Raw genomic sequence first — 6,667 nt, forward strand, 5'->3', positions numbered from 1 at the left:
CCTTAAGCATTTGTAGTAAAAGATTTGTTCTTTTACAGCCCGATCGGCACACAGGAAAAGGGGTCATTTGCCTGGTGGGTTTTTGTCATGGAAGAATTACTCTGAACTTTAAAGAACTTTTGTAGAGTGCAAAGCTCTTCTCAGTCATATTTCTATAAAAATATTTCCCTCCATTTTCTTCCTTTATTTGAAGAATCTTAGAGAACAGGTCAAAATAGTTTCAGGCAGAGAATACCCTTCTTTAATAGTAAAAATAATTTTGTCTATTCCTATAAAATCAGGACAGAAAATGGAAGAGAAAGCACAAACTTCGATTTATAACAGGCACATTTCCCAGGAGACTTAATATGAAAATACATTTTGTGTTGTATGTGTGTGAGGGAGGTGGGATTCTTATACTAAAATACCCTCACTTCAACATTCCTATTTTCTTAAAAACTTGATCTTCCATCTTTAGAAAACACGTAAGCAGGTTCCAGAGGGTGGCGTGAGTGTTTGTGAACCAAAGCCGAAGGATTCCATTCAACCAGGTTCTGGGCCAGGCTACCAGGCTATGGAGCAGGTACATGAGCTGAAAGACAAGGATGATAAGGCTCTGAGTGCTGATTAACATCGATGATGCCCTACAGTGCAATTCAGAAGCAATTAAGTTGGACCTTCAGAGCCATGTCCTCCTCTAGCAATCGGTCTGCAGCCTATCCAAGAAAGAAGACTACCAGAGGGCTTATGAGGATGTCTGTAAAACCGTTGACCCAAAGTCTGGGTTATCCAAGAAAAGCAGCAGCTCTTGAGTTCTTAACCAATTTGAAGAAGACAAGTGAACCTGTGAGGTGGGTTTAAAACATGAAACAAATAACCCTTAACTTAAAGAAGGTTTACATAACATGGAAGTCCAGGGACCAGCAGTTAGCGTAATGGCTATTTTGCTGAACTCCCACGTAGCCAACCGCGGTTCGAGTCCCAGACCTGGTGGCTTAAACTCACACTGGCCATATGTACATGCGTGCCCAAGATCCCGAGAGGAGAATGGAAGAGAAAGGATTGCGACGTGGCCATTCCTCCTGGGGAGTCATTTTTCACTTTCTGTCTCTCTGTCTCTCTCTGTCTTTCTGGTGAGCGCACATGCCCTATAGCAAAAACCTCTCCAAAAAAATATATGGAAGCTCAGTTGGCAGAGAGGAAATTCATGAACCCTTTCAACATGCACAATCTATATCAGAAGTTGGAGAGTGATCCCAGGACAAGAACACTGCTCAGTGATCCTATCTACCAGGAACTGATAGAGCAATTATGAAACAAACCCTCTGACCTGGGCAGGAAATTGCAAGGTTCCAGAATCAGAACTACACTCGGTGTCCCCCTTGGAGTGGATCTGGGAAGTATAGGTGATGAGGGAGAGGTTGTAACACCACCACCACTTCCTCCTCCTCCCAAAAAAAGAGACCAAACCAGAGCCAATGGAAGATCTTCCAGAGAGTAAGAAGCAGGCACTGAAAGAAGAAGAGCTGGGGAATGATGCTTACAAGAAGAAAGATTTCGACACAGCCTTGAAGCATTATGACTGAGCCAAGGAACTGGACCACCAATTCCACTCCTGGGTTTTCTACCCAAAGGATAGGAATATACTCAGTCAGAAAAGCACTTGCACATCCATTTTTTTATTGTGGAATTATTCACAATTGCTAAGACATGGAACCAGCCCAAATGTTCACAAATAGAGTGAACAGGTTGAATGGAATACTACTCAGCCATAAAAAACGAGACCCTGGGATTTGACAGAAAGTGGATGAATATGGAAGATTTTCTACTAAGTAAAGCAAGCTAGACTATGAAAGATGAGACACTGTATATTCTCACTTAATATATATTGAATGTCTGCACTCTTACAGCAAGAACTGAAAAACTTGGGGATATATGAAAGAATGAAGAATACTTTCAGATACTAGAGACAGTGTGGGACGAGGGTGAGAAATGAGAGAAGGTGAAAGAAAGGATATCAAGAGGGGAAAAAAGAAGCAAAACATTTAAAGAACACAAAAATGACAGACTATCTGTTGATGATAACGTGTATTATAATATCTTTAACCAGACTAATATACAATGTATTTATGCTGGGAAAAATCATTTTGTGAGCTGTAATGTTGATAGTGATTGAATGTATAAACATTTTTTAAAAAATAAATAAAGTAAAAAAAGGCATAAAATGCTGATAGACATGTTCGAAGAACTATATATTTTAGTCTAAGAGAAACCACAATTGAAATATAAATTGTTATTTTGCCTCAATGAAAAACAAACAAAAACGAAAATTGTTCTTTAAAACATTGATATCAGGAAAATGATTAGACTGCTTTTTTTTTTCCTTTGGGTCTTGTGTTCATACTCTGAAAACAACAACATCTTATATGTGAGGCACAGTTAAGAGACTGTTCATCCCTTAGCCTAGATCATAAACAGGCTGTTTCTTAAACCAAAAATGAAAAAGAAAGTCATATACATGGGTCATCCTTTCAGCATTGTGATTAGAAAGAGCTGAATCCCACAGGGCCAACTGCAGTTTAAAATCTAGCCCTGTTGGTTTGAAAGACATATTGGACACATGTGTAAACATGCCTCAAATCCTAGGAGGTTGAAGACATGCAGGAGATGAAATTGTGATGTAACCCTGCACCATGGGGCATTGGTTTCTCTCTCCCTCCTCTCTCTCTCCTCCCCAGAGAGTGCTTACATTCTCTGGCAATTAAAAAAAAAAAAGAAAAAGAATAAGATATAAAAATGTTAATAATGTCAGTTTTAGTAATCAGTTACAGTAAATAATCATTTATATTCAACAGAAAAGTGAAAATCGAGAGTTTAAGTTTGCTATGAGGATTAAGGGACTTAATTAGTTAATACATGCAAAGTGTTTATAGAACAACTCCTGAAACAACATGAGTGCTCAGGAATATTACCTACATTATTATCTTTTTTTCTTTTGGATTTTATCCATCTCTTTTTGTAAATAGGATCTTTAATTATTATGGGCACTAAAGCAAATGTTTTTCTTTTTTTTTTTTTAGTGTAATCTAATACATTAACTCTAAAAAAATCAAGAAATGATAAATGAAATTTTGCTGTAAGGAAAGGGGGGGTCATTGAAAGATGCTTAACCAAAATCTTGCCATAGAAATTATGCAATTGTGTATGAGGATAGGCCCTCTACTGGATAGAAGATTTTCAGTTAAAAATGATAAGGAATAAACATTGAGATTTCATTCTTAGGCTAAAATCAAGAAGGAAAAGGGAAAAGGGAGACGAGATGACATCAACAAAATTTTAGAAACTAGAAACAAAACCGGATGGTATGAGTAAGCGAGAGGTGAGGTAAGAAGCAGAGGAGATTTCAGGAGGAAGCTGGTCCATGTTACAGAATGCCACAGTACAAGAGAATCAGACACACCAATTACTTTTGAAAGAGAGAGTGCTAAGGATTAAAAATAGAATTACTTGGAAGTTGTTTTTAGAAGTACTTGCTGTGTTTTTATTTATTTATTTATTTATTTTCAGAGAGATTTTTGTTATAGGGTACATGTGCTCACTGGAGAGACAGAGATAGACAGAGAGATAGAAAGCTACAAATCACCCCACCCCCAGAGGGGTTGACCATGCCGCAATTCTTTCTCCTCTACTCTATTCTCATTCTTTCTCCTCTACTCTATTCTAAGGATTTGGGGCATACATGCACACATGCCTGGCATGAGTTTTCAGTCGCTAGGTCCAGGACTCAAACTGCTTTTGATTACCTGGGAGTCCAGCAATGTAACTATTACACCATCTGCTGGTCCCACTTGACCTGTTTTAATAAGTGCTGAGAAAGGATTTATACTTATGTCTGAGAATTGGTGGATGATTATAGAAAAATAATTAAATGCAATAATAAGAAAATTTATATTCCCCAATGTAAGCAAAATATTGTAAAAGAAGTGCAATAGCAAATACAAATGTCACTATTATAATCACAGATCCAACTATATTGAGGGATAAAGTATAGAAAATATATATGTGGGAAGAAAAAAAGGAAAGACACAAAAATCCTCATTTTCCATATTAGGAATTTAATAGATACTTAGACTAGAAAACGTGAAGAACAGCCCAATAATCATGTTAAAAGTCAATGCCAGAAGAAATAGCCAAGGAAACTGTAAATGGTTACCTCTGGGGAATTTAGATCATCTTGGAGTTAGAAAGAGAAGGCACGTCTACTTTTTATGGCAATATATATTTATTGGATTTGTCTTTTCTACAAATATATGTGTATATAGCTTTGATAAATACAAAAAAATTGCATTAGAAGGGAAAAAGAATATGCTTGCATAGTAGAAATGGAAATTCTTACACCAAAGTAAAATTAAGAGAGACATTAATAAATATCCAAATAAAGATAAAGTCAGTAAGGCTTGTAAAAATAGTAGGGTGTACTGGAAAATCAGGGATATGTCAAGGGGCAGGTAGGAGAAAAAGTACGGAAAGAGGCTACACAAAAAATATTTAAAATATTTCTGCCTTTTTTCTGCTTTGGGCTTTAAGTAGCTTTAACATATTCTCAGCTCTTGAAACCTAGCCTGCTGATATTGGGGAATGCAATCAAGTAGTCTTGTCCAATGAATCTGGTCATATATCACCTTAAATCCCTTGGCATGTTGAGTTGGTCACAGCTTGTGCAGTTGCTATTTCCTGTAAAATTATGGCAGTGATATATGTAGATAGATTTTCAACCATGCCCAAGAGTAAAATTTTTATTGTTTTACAAGACAGATAGCTTATCATATAATCAGAGTATTGGAAGGGACATTAGAGGTTATCTAGTTCTACTTTTCATTTTATTCTTGAATTTTCTGCACCATTTCTCCATTTAGTAAAGAATGCCTTCACAAATCTTAAACATTCCCTCCCAGTGACTGTGTAGGGACATCCTGGGTCAGGACTGTTCAGAGTTGAAGAAGATGTAAACAGGGCGATCAGTTTACGAAGGCAGTTCCATGGTCTTCTTTGCAGAGATTGATTATTAGATGATCAGTGTGGATAGACAGATGAACTATTGAGCAATATCAAGTAACCCAAAACATGCCTGTTCTTCTCAATGACTATGTAGGGACATCCTAGGTCAAGATTGTTCAGGGTTGAAGAAGATGTAAACAGTGTGATCGGGAGCTTGAAAGTACAGCCATGGCCTTCTTTGGAGAAATTGATTATTAGATGATCAGTGTGGATAGAGTAGTATCTAGCAACATAAAACATGCCTGAGCATCTTTGATTATAGTCACTCCAAAATGACAGATATTTTCACATCATCAGGTTGTCTTATTGACTAAATGCAATGTGGGCTTAAGACAATGCCATAGATGTTTGCAGAAAGACCAGGAACTTGAGTTTCAGTAATAGAAGAAAATAAGAATCTTGGTCAAGTTGTCAGTGGTAACTCAAATACTTGCCCAGTCCTATTGAGGTAAATATGCAAGATTCTACGCTTTAATTGCTAAAAAAAAAAAAAACGGGGTTATATTAAACAGGTGAAATAACATATGGTGTTGTTTGCAGTGAGTGAGAAGTATCTATAGCTTACTATAATCTGAGAGCAAGATGAAAGCAATGTTTCAGAGAAATGACAGTTGTTCAAGTGGTAATTCTCACACATGGAAATATACTTGCAGAAGTGGCCCCTTAACCATGCAGAGTGATGCTGATTTTTAGTGGAGCTATCCTTTCAATTACTACTTCAGACCATGTTTTCATCCTCTCTCACAAACACTATACTAGAAGACTTCAAAAAATATATGGAAAAAATAAAATTGAAGTACAAGTTTATTTTGGTGCAAAAAATAGATTAAATCTGTGCCTAGATTTTTAAAATCATACCCATTTTTAGTTGGGACTACAGGTACATACCACCAAGACTGACTTTTAGGTTGACTCAGAAAAGTACCTAGGACTTCCATGTGGCCTTAGCCTGCTGGGAAGGAGTGTCAAACTGCCACACACTCCTGTGACCAGGCCAATTGTCACATTTTTTGAGATGCGTATTTAAAAAGTTCTGTTAATTTCTCCTGTAAATGAGAAGTTGGGTAAATAATGCATTTAGGGTTATAATATTTGACTACAAAAATCCTGTGGGTATGAAATACTGTGCAAATGTTAAAAGAATGATGCAAATCTAGATGGTCTAACCTAACACAGTAAAACAAACTACTAATAAATATTTATAAATTTATTTTAAAATATGCTAAATAGTGCATGAAGAATAATATAAGCTGAAATCATTTTAACGTGTTTAGAACAGTGCATGGAACATAGCAAATGCTATGTAAGCATTTATTAAAGTATGAATTATGTGTGTATGTCTATTTATCTTTATTTTATGTGTAATTATGTACAATTTTAAGGAGGAAAGCACTACCAGTACTGGTTATTTTCAGGTCAGGGACCAGGGGACCAGAGAAGGATCATTTTATCATTTTATCTTTTAACACATAGTGTGAATATTTAACATGCATATATATTATTTACATCAAAATATTTTCAAGGAAAAAAGAGAAATGTAAAGCAAATGCTAGACATAATCTTTTATTTAATAGTTTTGCAACTACACAAGCAGTGAGTAGTGTTCCTTTCTCTTTTTTTACATTCAGAC

The sequence above is a fragment of the Tupaia chinensis genome, unplaced genomic scaffold, assembly GCF_000334495.1.
Source record: "Tupaia chinensis unplaced genomic scaffold, TupChi_1.0 Scaffold000458_2, whole genome shotgun sequence".
NCBI lineage: Eukaryota > Metazoa > Chordata > Mammalia > Scandentia > Tupaiidae > Tupaia > Tupaia belangeri.